General features: G+C 42.4%; 4 non-coding genes across 4 annotated transcripts; all 4 read left to right on the forward strand.

Moving 5' to 3' along the window:
• Positions 1-1,229: 1,229 nt before the first annotated feature.
• On the forward strand, positions 1,230-1,301 carry Trnac-gca (transfer RNA cysteine (anticodon GCA)). The gene has a single exon. It is a non-coding gene; the product is annotated as a tRNA-Cys (tRNA).
• Positions 1,302-2,183: 882 nt separating this feature from the next.
• Trnac-gca (transfer RNA cysteine (anticodon GCA)) lies at positions 2,184-2,255 on the forward strand. The gene has a single exon. It is a non-coding gene; the product is annotated as a tRNA-Cys (tRNA).
• Positions 2,256-9,966: 7,711 nt separating this feature from the next.
• Trnac-gca (transfer RNA cysteine (anticodon GCA)) lies at positions 9,967-10,038 on the forward strand. The gene has a single exon. It is a non-coding gene; the product is annotated as a tRNA-Cys (tRNA).
• Positions 10,039-15,204: 5,166 nt separating this feature from the next.
• Positions 15,205-15,276, forward strand: Trnac-gca (transfer RNA cysteine (anticodon GCA)). Its single transcript has one exon. It is a non-coding gene; the product is annotated as a tRNA-Cys (tRNA).
• Positions 15,277-15,719: the final 443 nt, after the last annotated feature.

The raw sequence follows: 15,719 nt of genomic DNA on the forward strand, positions 1-15,719 counted from the left end.
GAAGAGTCATGGTGGAGGCGAAGGAAGTTGTAGGACACTGACCATGCAGCAGATTTTGGGGGCAACTGGAACAAAAGGAACAGGAGTCCAGGTCACTCCTGGAAAACAGAAAGAAGGAATATTCATTAGACAGTAGAAACATTTCCATGGCATGGAAAATTGTTCCTAAAAGTGTTTCATAGAGAACTCAAGGCTTGTGGAAGATGTAGGTGTTTAAAGGAAATGAAACAGTTTAAATGTAACGTTGTGACCAACTTCAGAACAATCAAAAGTTCTACCACATGTCTTTGTCCTGTTTAGAGTGATGCACTTCAACCACACACAGTGTTAACAGATTATCATGATAAAAACATAGAAGCTCATCCAACTAAATCTTGGATCAGAAATGGAATAGGAAATTGAGAATAGAAGAAGGCATGGAAATTATAATCGTCATCTACAAGTCAGCCAGTTACTGATGTCTGCCCTTGACTAACTAGGACATCCCATGCTGTACGTAGTTTATGTAAGTGCACAGGCAGAGGAGAAGAGATGGCTAAACCTTTGGAGAATGGCTCCCTTTGGGGGACAGGAGCAATAAGAAGAGGATTCAGGAGAATGCATGTTTTAAAAAAAAAATTTAAAAATATTAATGAATATTCAAAACAATTTAATTATGCCATATCGGTTAATTGAAACTCGTGGCAATGAGTTTGTGTAGTGGTGACAGATCTGAAGGACAGGGTAGGGTCCACAGCTTCAGCATCCCCTGATCCTCTGTCCTCCTGCTCTGCTGTCAGATCTCCTGGGTGACCCACTCAGGCCTGAAGAGACATCTTCACCATCTCCCCAGGAGCCACCCTCAGGGCTAACACACAGATCATTCATGGACTGGAGAGATGTCTTCAAATGCAGGTACCACATGGCTCCCCAGAGAAGTCAGGCAGGGTCTCTACCTGAGGGCTTGTATATAACTGAAGAAATCAGACATGTAAATCTGAAGTCCTTTGTAGTAGCTTATGTCCACCTGTCTCCAGCTGTGCTGCTCCCATAGGCTCAGATGTGTATGGGAGGGTGCTGACATTACAACATGGGACAAAGTTGAAGATACCAGGGACAGGAGAGGGACCTGTCTGAGATGAGTTTGTGGAGGCAGCAGTGCTGGTCTTGCCAAGTAAAAAGTATAAGTCGTAGGAATGTTGGGTGTGACTATGAAGGTTAAGGCACTTATAAAACATCTCTGACATGGAGGGGGCATAGCTCAGGGGTAGAGCATTTGACTGCAGATCAAGAGGTCCCCGGTTCAAATCCGGGTGCCCCCTACCATAAGTCTATGTTTTTATTCATGGAGTTATCATGTACGCTCAGTCCTGCGTTTCTTCCATTCACTCTGCTTATGGTACTCAACAGAGCTGCTCAGCCCTTCATGAAGATGAGTGGCTGCCTCCCATCTCTCTCTCTACAAGCTCAGTGTCCCTCCCATTCTTATTATGTCAGCTCTCTTCCTACATGTATCTGGTTTCTCTGGTTATGTTGGGTTCTTAGAGAGAAGGCAAGGATGATGGTGGAGAATTCTTTTGAAATTTCTAGGTTCAGCATCCATACAGACAGCTGGTGTCCAAGGACCAGAAAGGAAAGCCAAACTATAAATTATCTCCTTTCATGGCTGTCTGGTGAACATGTGCTCAGTGCTAAGGAGACACGTTCAAGGATCAGGTATTCTGTGGAGTGTGGACATTACCCATGTGAGCTTCTTTCCCTTCCAGGGCCCCCTGCTCTCTTGCTTCATCTTCAAAGGGTAAAACCTGACTCACCTGCTGTACCAGGGAGAGAGGGACCCTGCAGTGTTGTGGCTACCAATGACAGTACGGCCCTGTGAGAACCTTGAGTGACAGCCCACTCTGTCTTCAGTGAAGGAGGAGAGGGTAACGGAGACCCAGGCGGAAGGCAGTTGGCAGCTCAGGAGCTAACCCGGGAGAGCAGGGTAAAATGGGCTCAGGTCTGCAGACTGCTCCTCTAATTTCATTGGCTGATTATGCTCATCAAGGATAAGCCAGGCCTGCTGCAGAGCTGAGGAAGACATCTCACCAGTCAGGTCTGGCTGCTTCTGGGAAGTGGGTCTGCGAAGATCTGTAATTTAAGTTTATAGTCAGAATTTATCACCACACAGATGAAATGTATTAACTGGGCACACTGGTACCAGTGGGGGTATAGCTCAGGGGTAGAGCATTTGACTGCAGATCAAGAGGTCCCTGGTTCAAATCCAGGTGCCCCCTTTCTATTTGATTTAGTAAACAAAGTGACCACATTCACAGAATAGACCTACTTTCTCTCCTGTCTCATATGTCTTGGGATTCACCCAGTTAGGGCAGAGTTCTGCCATCATCTATCAGATCCAGCGCAAGAATGTGATAAATGCATTTATCTAAAAATAGCTCATTTGGACACACACACATATACACACACATTCTTCTGTTCTTGTTATTTGCTTACATATTTGAAGGAATTCACCGATGAGGCTTCTGAGCCTGGTTTTGGTGTAATGGTTTTTACTACTGTGGGAAAATCTTGTTCTATGGATGAAATACACCGGAAGTATATTTATGAGATTAAATTTGTATGAATACTTTCCCAAGAAAGTATCCCTGCAATTGCCCTAATATCTTATTTTTTTAATCTTAATTGCATTTTACATTCCAAACACAGTTCTCCTCCCTTCCGTTCCCCTCAGCCTACCTGCTATCCATTCCTCCCAATGGGTAAGGCTCCATGGGGAGTCATCAATGTCTAGCACATTAAGTTGGGGTAGGACCAAGCTTCTCCCTGCTGCATAATGGCATCCCATCATAGGGAATAGGCTCCAACAAGTTATCTCATGCACCAGAGATAGCTCCTGGTCCTACTGCCAAGGGCCTCTCAGATGTTCGAAGCTTCACCACTGTCTTCCACTTATGGAGGGCCTAGTTTGGTCCCACAGAGGCTCTAAAGCTGATAAATAAAACAAAATGACAACCTACAGAATGGGAAATGATTTTCACTAACCCCACATCTGACAGAGGGCATCTCAAAAATATACAAATAACTCAAGAAACTAGACACCAAAATACAAAATAACCCATATTAAAAATGGTGTACAGATTTAAACAGAATTCTCAGAAGAAGAATCTCAAATGACCAAAAGACATTTAAGAGATTATTCAACATCCTTAATCATCAGGAAAATCAAAATGACAATGAGATACCATCTTACATCTATCAGAATGGCTAAGATAAAAAATACTGAGGACATCTAAAGTTGGAGAGGATGTGGGGTAAGGGGAAACACTCCTCCACTTCTGGTTGGAGTGAAAACTTGTCCAGATACTTTGGAAATCAATATGTCAGTTTCTCAGAAAATTAGAAATAAATCTACCTCAAAACCTAACGATACCACTCCTGGACATATACCCAAAGGATACTCAGTCATACCACAAGGACACTTGTTCAACTATGTTCATAGCAGCATCATTCATAATAGCCAGAACCTGGAAACAACCTACATGGCCCTCAACTGAAGAATGAATAGAGAAAATGTGGTAAATTTACACAATGAAGTATTACTCAGCTTTAAAAATCAATGACATCACAGACATCATCTTAGAGTAAAAGGTTGGGAAAAAATACACCAATCAAATGGACCTAAGAAACGAGTGGGTGTAGCTATCCTAATATCTAACAAAATAGACTTCAAGCTAAAATCAGTCAAAAGAGACAAAGAAGGCTGGGTGGTGGTGGCGCACTCCTTTAATCCCAGCACTCGGGAGGCAGAGGCAGGCGGATCTCTGTGAGTTCGAGACCAGCTTGGTCTACAAGAGCTAGTTCCAGGACAGGCTCCAAAACCACAGAGAAACCCTGTCTCGAAAAACCAAACCAAAAAAAAAAAAAAAAAAAAAAAAAAAAAAAAAAAAAAAAAAAAAAAAGAGAGAGAGAGAGAGACAAAGAAGGCCATTTCATATTAGTCACAGGAAAAATCCATCAAGAGGAAATTTCAATACTGAACATCTATGCCCCAAATACAAGGGCACCCTCATATGTCAAAGAAACACTACTAAAGCTTAAATCATACATTAAACCACACACACTAATAGTGGGAGACTTCAACACTCCACTCTCAACAATGGACAGGTCAGTCAGACAAAAAATGAACAGAGAAATAAGAGAACTAATGTTATGACTCAAATAAGAGAACAGATGTTATGACTCAAATGGACTTAACAAACATCTATAGAATATCCCATCCAAATATAAAAGAATATACCTTCTTCTCAGCACCTCATGGAACCTTTTAAAAAATTGACCCATACTCAGTAACAAAACAAACCTCAACAAATACAAAAATATTGGAATAACCCAATGTACCTTATCAGATCACCATGGCTTAAAACTAGAAGTCAACAGCAATACTAATTCCAGAAAACCCACAAACACATGGAAATTAAACAATGCTCACCTGAATCATCAATGGATCAAGGAAGAAATAAAGGGAGAAATTAAAGACTTCCAAAAATTCAATGAAAATCACCACACAACATACCCAAATCTATGGAACACATTGAAAGCAGTGTTAAGAGGAAAGTTCATAGCACTACACGCCTAAATAAAGAAGCTGAAAAAATCTCACACTAGTGAATTAACAGAACAATTGAAAACTCTAAAACTAAATGAAACAAACTCACCTAAGAGAACTAGATGGCAGGAAATAATCAAATTGAGAGCTGAAATCAACAAAGTAGAAAAAAGAAAACAAAGAATCAATGAGACAAAGAGTTCTTCGAGAAAATCAACAAAATAGACTAAACTTTATCCAAACTAACCAAAAGGAAGAGAGAGAATATCCAAATTAACAAAATCAGAAATCAAAAGGGGGACATAATAACACACATGGAGGAAATACAGAGAATCATCAGGACATATTTCAAAAACCTGTACTCCACAAAATTGGAAAACTTAAAGGAAATGGACAATTTTCTGGATAAATATTACTTACCAAAATTAAATCAAGACCATATAAGCAAATTAAACAGACCTATAACTGCTGAAGAAATAGAAACAGTCATCAAAAGTCTCCCAACAAAGAGAGTCCAGGACCAGATGTTTCAGCTCAGAATTCTACAAGACTTTTAAAGAAGAACCAATACCAATACTCCTCAAATTATTCCACACAATAGAAACAGAAGGAACACTGCCAAACTCTTTATGAGGCTACAATTACCCTGATACTCCAACCACAGAAAGACATTACTAAGAGAGAGAATTACAGACCAATCTCACTCATGAACATTGATGCAAAAATACTAAATAAAATACTGGCAAATCGAATCCAAGAACACATTAGAATCATCATCCACTGTGATCAAGTCAGCTTCATCCCAGAGATACAGGGATGTTTCAACATAAGAAAATCAGTCAACGTAATCCACCATATAAACAAACTGAAAAACAAAAACCACATGATCATCTCATTAGACGCCAAAAAACCTTTTGATAAAATACAGCATTCCTTCATGATAAAGGTCTTGGAGAGAGCAGGGATACAAGGAACATACCTAAACATAATAAAGGCAATATACAGCAAGCCAACAACGAACATCAAACTAAATGGAGAGAAACTCCCAGCGATTCTACTGAAATCAGGAACAAGACAAGGTTGTCCACTCTCTTCAAATCTATTCAATATAGCTCTTGAGGTCCTAGCTTGAGCAATAAGACACCAAAAGGAAATCAAGGGGGTACAAATTAGAAAAGAAGAAGTCAAACTCTCACTATTTGCCGATGATATGATAGTTTACATAAGCGATCCCAAAAATTCAACCAAGGAACTTCTACAACTCATAAACACTTTCAGTAATGTAGCAGGATACAAGATTAACTCAAAAAAAAAAAATCAGTAGCCCTCCTGTACACAGATGATAAATGGGCTGGGGAAGAAATCAGAGAATCAACACCCTTCACAATAGCTGCAAATAACATAAGATATCTCAGAGTAACTCTAACCAAACAAGTGGAAGACTTATTGACAAGAACTTTAAATCTTTGAAGAAAGAAACTGAAGAAGACACCAGAAAGTGGAAATTTCTTCCATGCTCTTGAGTAGGCAGAATTAACATAGTAAAAAATGGCAATTTTACCAAAAGCAATCTACAGATTCAATGCAATGCCCATCAAAATCTGATGGAGGAAGGTCATTGGTTAACTAATAAAGAAACTGCCTTGGCCCATTTGATTGGCCAGCCTTTAGGTGGGTGGAGTAAACAAAACAAAATGCTGGGAGAAAGAGGAAGTGAGCTCATATGCCTTAGCTCTCCTCTCTGGGGCAGACGCCATGCTGCTGTGCTCCAGAACAGACGCGATGAAGCTCGGACCCAGGATGGACGAAGGCTAAAATCTTCCTGGTAAGCGCACCTCAAGGTGCTACACACGTAAATAGAAATAGGCCAGGCAGTGTTTAAAAGAATACAGTTTCCATGTGATTATTTCAGGTAAAGCTAGCCGGGCAGCGGGAAGCGGCCCATAGCTCTCCACTACAAAAATCCCAGCAAAATTCTTCAAAGACCTTGAAAGAATGGTACTCAACTTCATATGGAAAAGCAGAAAACCCAGGATAGCCAAAACAATCCTGTAAAATAAAAGAACTTCTGGAGGTATCACAATCCCCGACTTCAAACTCTACTACAGAGCTACAGTACTGAAGACAGCTTGGTATTGGCATAAGAACAGACAGGGGGACCAATGGAACTGAATAGAAGACCCGAATATCAATCCACACATCTTGATCACAGTGGATGGTGGTTCTGATGTGTTCTTGGATTCCATTTGGCACACATCTTCGAACACCTGATTTTTGACAAAGAAGTATATTTAACAAATGGTGCTGGCATAACTGGATATCAACATGTAGAAGAATGAAAATAGACCTATATCTATCACCATGCACAAAACTCAAGTCCAAATGGATCAAAGACCTCAACATTAAGCCAGCCACACTGAACTTTATAGATGAGAAAGTAGGAAATACACTTGAATGCATTGGCACAGGAGACCACTTCCTAAATATAACCCCAGCAGCACAGACACTGAGAGAAACAATTAATAAATGGGACCTCCTGAAACTGAAAAGCTTCTGTAAAACAAAAGGACATGGTCAACAAGACAAAATGACAGCTTACAGAATGGGAAAAATCTTCACTAACCCCACTTCAGACAGAGGTCTGATCTCCAAAATACACAAAGAACTCAAGAAAATGGTCACCAAAATAACACAAAATCCAATAGAAAAAAAATGGAGTACAGACCTAAACAGAGAACTCTCAACAGAGGAATCTAAAATGGCTGAAAGACACTTAAGGAAATGTTCAACATCCTTAGTCATCAGAGAAATGCAAATCAAAACAACTTTGAGATTCCATCTTACACCTGTAAGAATGGCCAATATCATAAACACTGATGACAACTTATGCTGGAGAGGTTGTGGGCAAAAGGGAACACTTCTTCATTGCTGATGGGAATGTAAGCTGGTACAGCCCCTTTGGATGTCAGTGTGGCGATTTCTCAGAAAATTAGAAAACAACCTTCCTCAAGACCCAGAAATACCACTTTTGGTAAACCAAAGGATGCTCAATCGTGCCACAAGGACATGTGCTCAACCATGTTCATAGCAGCTTTGGTTGTCATAGAAAGAACCTGGAAACAACCTAAATGCCCCTTGACTGAAAAAATGGATAAGGAAAATGTGGTACATTTACACAATGGAGTACTACACAGCAGAAAAAAAAATGACAGCTTGAATTTTGCAGGAAAATGGATGGAGCTAGAAAACATTATTTTGAGTGAGGTAACACAGACACAGAAAAATAATCATGTACTCACTCATAGGTGGTTTTTAAACATAAAGCAAAGAAAACCAGCCTACAAACCACAATCCCAGAGAACTTAGACAACAATGAGGACTCTAAGAGAGACATACATTGATCTAATCTACATGGGAAGTAGAAAAAGACAAGATATTCTTAGTAGATTGGGAGCATGGGAACCTTGAGGGAGAGTATAAGGGGGGAGGGGAAAGGCAGGGAAGGGAGCAGAGAAAAATGTAGAGCTCAATAAAAATCAATTTAAAAAAGGAAAAAAATTAAAGTAGGTAACAAAAAAATGACATAAAATTTGCAGGCAAATAGATGGAACTAGAAATAAACAACCTGAGTGAGGTAACCCAGACTCAGAAATACAAACCTGGTATGTACTCACTTGTACGTGGATATTAGATGTAAAGCAAAGGATAACCAGACTATAATCCCCAGCTTCAAAGAAGCTAGGTAACAAGGAAGACCCTAAGAGGAACGCGTGGATTGCCCTTGGAAGGGGAATTAGGTAAACTCCCCTGGGTAAATGGGGGAGGCGGATGGTAAAGGGGAGGGGGTGGGAGATGAGAACATGAGGGAATGGGATGGCTGAGGTGGGAGGGATGGCGTGGGAGAACAGTGAAAGAGAGCTCTTGATAGAGCTACTATGGGGTTAGGGGAAAACCTGGTGCTAGGGAATTCCCTGATCATCTTATGCCAATCACAAAAGCTATGCTTTAGACTCCCTGCTCCTCCCCTGTTCTGTCTCGACACACTGCATTCTCTGGCTGTGGTCCTCTCTTAGATCTTGGCATTTGTGTGGTCTTCTAGCCTCATTGTGATGGAGCCGAGGAAAGGTCCACATGGGAGAGATACCTGACCCCACTTCAGTGCAGTCTCTGTACCTGGTCCCTGCAGATGCTGAGCTGATGGTTTGGGGAAAGCATGGGGCCAAAAATCCCTCTGATTTTGAGATTTTCTTTAAAATATAGGACAAAAAAAATGGTAAGTCAGGAGAGCAGAGAATGAAAAGCACAGAAATGATTCCCAGTACAGGCTTCTGCTGAGGGTCAGAGTGAGGTAGAGAGAGAGCAACAATGGTGGGGAACCTGGAGGCAAAACCACATAAGGGAGGTAGGGCAGAACTCCAGCCCTGCGCGGGGATTCTCCCACTGAGACTGCACATTGCTGAGCAGCAAAGGCTGCAGTGTGCGGGGCATGCGTGGATGCTGGGCTCCTGAGAGCGGGGCATGCGTGGATGCTGGGCTCCTGAGATAGGTCTTTGGGGAAGGACACGATAAACCAAGCCTGATAGAGTCCTGTCTGAAGGCGGTGGTTCAGGTCCCTGAGGGCATTGGAGATGAGAAGTCACCTGTACACTACATCCCTGGGCGGGGCAGTGCAGGTGGCCTGTGCTACGGAGTCTACACAGGTACAAGGGTAAAACTTTGGAAGTTTTGTCAATTAAGCCCTGCTCCAAGACTCTGTCACCTGCTGATCATATGCTAGCAACAACTGTCCTGTGTCATGCTTTAGTGCCCATGGCTCCAGAGTCCTTTGTCATATCCCCGGACTCCGCTTTGACTCAGTTATTAAGCAGGAGTGCTTTATTTGTTCTTAATGTAACCATTGTCTTTTTCTTTTATATCTACAGCATGGAAAGGCAGAGGGGAAAAAGGAGTAACATCAAATAGTGTGTCGGTCAGAATTGTCCACAGAGCTTGCTAGGACACATCAGACCCCGGGTCCCTCCCGAGAGTCTGACCAAGGAGATCCCAGTGGACAGAGAACTTTCCCTTTTGTCCACTCCTGTCTCCCACTCACCTCCAATCAGCCAAGCAGTCAGTGTGTTCGCATGTGGCTCCTTTGGTTGGGTTGGAGAAGGCTGTAGCAGCAGCCTCCTGAATTTACTGCCCCTGACTCAGCTTAGGATCTAAGGCAGGAGGATGCTGGTCATTCATGAGGACAGGGCAGTCATGTGCAGAGGCAGCTCAGGGCTGGGCCTCCTAGGAGGAGGCAGATGATGGCAGAGCACTGGCAAGTGTACCTTTGATGTTAACAGTCAGAGCGGCCATGCAGGTTCTGAGTGCCTGTGAGACATTAATAAGCAGATGGGGGTATAGCTCAGGGGTAGAGCATTTGACTGCAGATCAAGAGGTCCCTGGTTCAAATCCAGGTGCCCCCTTGCTTAAATATTTTGGCACCTAACTTACCACATTTACCTTGGAGAATTCTCGTGAAGCTAGGAGGTCTTTACTAGTTGGGAGTTTTCTCAATCACAAATCCTCCCCTCTGGGCTTCATAATTCAGGGTATGTGTAGCTTAGCTCCTTAGCCCACTAGAGTTCCCCAAGGTCCCAAAGCCCACAAGGCTCCCAAGTCCTCACCTGAGCACCACACGTGCTCACTGTAGCGTCTTTCCCACTTCCATGCATCTCCCTGCTTGCACTTCCCACTCCACTCCTCACTTCTGTCTTATTTTCTGACCACAGAGAGATCATCTTTACTCTGCTTCATTTGGGCACTGCGAGATGAGGTGTGTTCTAAATACACAGTTTCTATCTGGGAGTCTATTTGACAGGAAGGGCTGTGGCTATATATTAATGATAAGCTCAGAACCAGCTGACTCCTGCGTCCTTAGTGTGTTTGCCTGTGGAAAGGCAGGCAAGCCAGACTGGAGCAGCTCTCCAGACCCAGAAAAAGAGATTATTAGGGTACCCAGAAGCCAGCCTGGTACTATGGGTTCCCCTAACAGTCAAGAGCCAGAGCAGGAGCCCATACTAGTTGCACAAAGATTGTGATCTCCATCCCCATTTGCCCCCGTCCCTGGGCACAGAATTTGTGACATTGAACTACAGTTTAATAAAGAAATTTTAGACTGAGTAGTGCATGTGGAGGCTTGAACCAGAGAACTCTCAGTCTGCATCTAATCCTTAAATCCAAGCTATTACCCACCCCGATAGCCAGCAAATAAATGGGTTTTTCTTTCTAATTAGTTTTTTATGTGTAAAACCACACTGCAGCTTCACCCTCCTCAGTAAGCAGGGCTGATTCATTTGGTGCAGGCAACCCTGGTAGACTGGATGCCACTCTCTGTTTCTGTCACATGCTTCTCTGCAACCTCACCCTTAAGAGGCCCCTGCCTGAAGCCGTCAGATACTGAAGCCCTGCCAGCTCTCTCCCTCATCTCTGAGTGTAACTTGAAATAAAATCTAGAGAGCCGTGGAGTTACTAGGTGTCAGTACTCACCCCTCAATTAACAACCTGTGTCTGGGAGTGGGTGACTACAGAGACTAAGGAGACCTGGTCATGACGCTTCATCCTTGTCCTATTTTGGTGGACTCTGGTCTAGTGAGGATGCTGTGCAACACACAATCCCACCCGATGGCATGGGAGGAGAGTGGCAGCACAGAGCAGGGCTGACCGGGCTGGACTTAGTCACAGCCCGGCAGAGATGGCAAGGCTTAGTGGAGTCAGAGATGAGAGTGTGCTGAACTAGAGTTGCGACCCTATTGCTGAAGGCAGGGCACATTTTTGTCATGGGACATAGAGTAACAAGCGGGAACTTATCTGAGAACTTTCTCTCTAGAAGCTGGTTTTCCCAGTTCTGGAAGGAACTACACAGCTGCCAGAGGAGGAGAAATATTGACAGTGTCCCTACGAGGAACCCTGCATGCCCCAGTACTGACCTACCAGGCAAGGCGTGCCCACTTGGCATGAGTCTATGGGTGTATCAAACTGCTTGTTTTAAGGTTTTGATTGAGGCCTGCTCCACAGGAAGGAGTTCCAGCCTGGTGCTGCAAACCTGGTCTTGGGAGGTCACAGGTCCTAGGCAGGAATTGTTTTGATAAATGAAATGTTGTCAAACTGTCCTTTAAATATGTTTATACTTCTAGATTAATGTTTCTTCCCCTCAGCCTTGGCAGGAAAAACTTCTCTCTTTAGTGTAATGCAGACTCATACCTGGCCAAAGTGCTAAGTATATGTGACTGTTGAGTATTCAGACTTAAATTGGACATCTGCATCAACTCCTGACCGAAACCAGCAGGTCATTCTTCAGTGACAGGATCCTAAGTGGGAGAACCAGGAGATGAGAAGATGAAGAAGATAGATAGTTGGGGTCAGTAGGTCTTGCACAAATGATGTTTTATACCAAGCAAGTTTATTAAGAAGCAGAGCATCTTGTATACTGTTTTCAGAGGAAAATTGGGCCAAGGTCAGCAGAAAGCTAAATCAAACAATGTTGGCAAAGAGAACACAGGATACCTTAGACACAACTGCCTGAGGACTGATAACCACCACCCTGAAAGGGGGAAATCTGGTTCCTAGGAGCTGAAACCTTAACTCCTTCAAGGCTCTGGCCCCAGCCGCAGAGTAGACCTTACCAAGTCTGCCCCTACGCAAGGACCCAGAACGAGGGTCCCCCCCTTTTTTATTAGGCATCTGACAAAGCCTTGGGTACATCTGGCTCCCAATGAACTTCTCTGTCCAAAGCTTAGCGAACACCTCAAAGGATGAGCAGAAAACAATGTAAGAGCTGAAGAATGGGGAGGAGCGCTGTCATTCTGTCTTCTGAACAAGACATGGCCATTGTACCATGAACTCACTACAGCTATGGTATCTGTACAAGATCAAGTCAGAAAGATAAGTCAACAGGCGGTACCAATAGGACTCAGCCGGTTATTAACAGAGGAAATGAGAGAACATGGAGCAGGGAGAAGGGTGTGTTGGGGCTCCTACAGGGAGTAGGAGGGGGAGATGGGGTGTATATAATCAAGATACATTGTTTATATGTATGTAATTATCAAATGATAATTAAAAGACATTCTTTTTTAAAAATGAGAGTGTAGACAGCATGCAGGAAGGTTCCACCTGACAGACAGTGGGGGAAAAAGGAATAGTATAGAGAGAGATTTCTAGAACTCAAGGGTGTGTGTGTGGGGGGGGATATTATGCATATAAGGGTCAGAGGTTAATGATTAGATGGAGAGATATCTTTCTAAGAGGTGGATTGGAGTTCAGACTTTGTTTTGGGAAGCCCAGGCAGTCCGGTACCAGTTGCATAGGAGCATCAAGGTGGATCATTCATTTGAGGAGATTTCTTAGGACATATGACAGACAGTGGTTTGAAACTGTCCAAAAAAAAAAAAATTAAACCCAGGTATAAATGGAGACCTCATTTTTGTTTTCCGGTCACCCAGACCTGAATAATCACACAAAACTATATTAATTACAATACTGTTTAGCCAATGATTCAGGCATATTCCTAAATAGCTCTTATGTCTTAAATTAACCCATTTCTACTAATCTGTGTATCAACACAAGACTGTTTCCCTGTAAGTTTCTAGTGTCTTTTTCATTCAGCATTTACATGGTGTCTCCCTGACTGTGCCTGCTTTCTTCCTCTATCTCTGCTTGGATTTCCCACCTTGCTGTATTCTGCCCTGCCATAGGGCAAAGCAGATTCTTTATTAACCAATGGTAATAAAACATATTCACAGCATGTAGAGGGGAATTCCATATCACCCAGGATATGATACTTACATTACTTTTTAAATCAAAAGAAATAAAAATTATGGATAACTAATGAGGACATTAAAATTACAGTAAAATTATTTGTCATTAAAATATTACTATCATGTCTGGGCAGTGGTGGTACATGCCTTTAATCCTAGCACTCTGGAGGCAGAGGCAGGCAGCTCTCTGTGAGTTCAAGGCCAGCCTGGTCTATGAGAGCTAGATCCAGGACAGACTCCAAGGCTACAGAGAAACCCTGTCTTGAAAAACCAAAATAAAAAAAAAAAAAAAACCAAAATAAAAATATCACTATCATTAAAACAAACAAACAAAACTCCCACAGGATAAGATTGTGTTATGTATACCAAAAGTTTCAGAAAGAACTTAGACAAACAATTACAGGAAATTTTTTAAAGGAGGGGAACTTACCTCAACTCATTTATAAGTCTCATTAAGGATGCTGTGAAAACCATCAAAGAGTATAAGAAAAACAAGACAACAGGCCAGTCTTACTTATTAAACCTGTATTTTCTAAACCATAAACAAAAATTTTAATAAATAAAATTCAGCATTGTATTAAAAAAGAGTAACAGGTATTAGCCAAGCTAACATTATTTGAGGAGTGCAAGGTTGGTTCACCTTAGAAAGCTCTGCATTCATACTGTGCTACTTCATACTTTATAGCAAATGACTCTGATGTACACAGCCAGGTCCTGAGCACATTTCTGGGCGTGCAGGCCAAATGGTAACTTTAGCACTTAATGACTGAAGTATGTTCATGTTGCAGAACATGCAACATGCTAAAGACATCAAGGAAACAACACTCTGTCCCATGAACAGCCTTGGCAAATACTGCTGGAAGTTTGTAGCTGAACATACTAGCTCCCTTTGAAGGAGGGTGACCTGAGGCATCCTGTATGTGTTCGGACTTGGTATAAAGCCCTAGATACGTATGATAGATGAATACTTCATCTCCCACATATATTTGCCTTTCTTCCTTTCCCGGCATAACTTAACAATCCTCTACCCGTGTGTCCTAGATTTTTCTGCAAAGCGAAATTACTTGCTGTCAAATTCTAGTTTCAATATCTCCTTGTAAAGAAATGCAAACTAATATACCAGATTAATGAGAAAATGATGTGATTATAAAATAGATAAAGACATCCAATCAGATGTAACATACACCATGATTTATTTATTCTAAAGTACAGTTAGTAAGGGCCTATAAACTCATGCAAGGACAGGCTAAGAATCTAACAGAGGAGAAAAGCTTTGTTAGACAGACACCCCCATGTATACACACTTTCTCTAGATGGTATAGGGCTTTGTCCACCACCCACTCGGGACACATGGGTTAGCCTTGTAATAGTTCCTGGCCCTAGACCTTTGTGACTATTGGTCCTTTAACAGTTTGGGGATTCCAAAGTCTACTTCCAACCATTTATTGGAGGGGTTTATTCTTCATCGTTCTCTGATGTGTTAACTAAGTAAGAGTAAGGCCTGGCTTTGTCATCACATCTGAGAGGAGAAACACCCCAGTCCTGTGGAGTTCCTGTTTGTAGGTCACACCCTGATGCACTCAAAGCTTGACTCTGAGAGTCATCTTAGCCAGTGCTGGTGCCTCTCCAGGACTGTCCAATCCTGGAGACTGAAGCCTGGGAGAACATAGGCTGGAGGGTTTTTAAGGAAGGAAGCCTGTGACTTTTTATTCAGGAGAGTGGTGTATTTCCTCTGACTTTAGCCTAGGAGTTCCAAAGTGATGATGCATAGGGTACGAGTGATGTGGGTGTAACTCTGGAAGTGAAGGATATTAATTAAGCTGTATATTAATAACAGGGGGTATAGCTCAGGGGTAGAGCATTTGACTGCAGATCAAGAGGTCCCTGGTTCAAATCCAGGTGCCCCCTACTCATACCTAGTTTTTTAAACCTTTTTATATAGATACTGAATTTTAATTTCTTCTCCCTTACTATAAAACAGAGTTAGAAAATATTTGGAAACAGCAAATATTAAGGCTTTATTATTGTAGTTGGCCATCAAAAATGGATTATTATTAATCACAGTGCCTATAAAAATTCCATTTCCCAGGCCTCACCTCAAACAATGAGAACATCCTGCATGGAGCTAAGGTACCATAAAAGTTTCCGGGTGATTTCTAGAATCAACTGAAATGAGAAACAGCCTACAGAGCTTCCTGGAAGCCGCCTCAGCCCAGGCTGCTTCAGCACGGCTCTGTCTGTGCAGTTCTGTGCTCTGGGCCTGCACTCATTTCTGCAAGCATCTGTGTATGACACGCTGGTGTGTAAGATGCCTGTAACTCTACCACACCTGCACCTTTAAGGAACAGGCA

Source organism: Chionomys nivalis, chromosome 1, assembly GCF_950005125.1.
Source record: "Chionomys nivalis chromosome 1, mChiNiv1.1, whole genome shotgun sequence".
NCBI lineage: Eukaryota > Metazoa > Chordata > Mammalia > Rodentia > Cricetidae > Chionomys > Chionomys nivalis.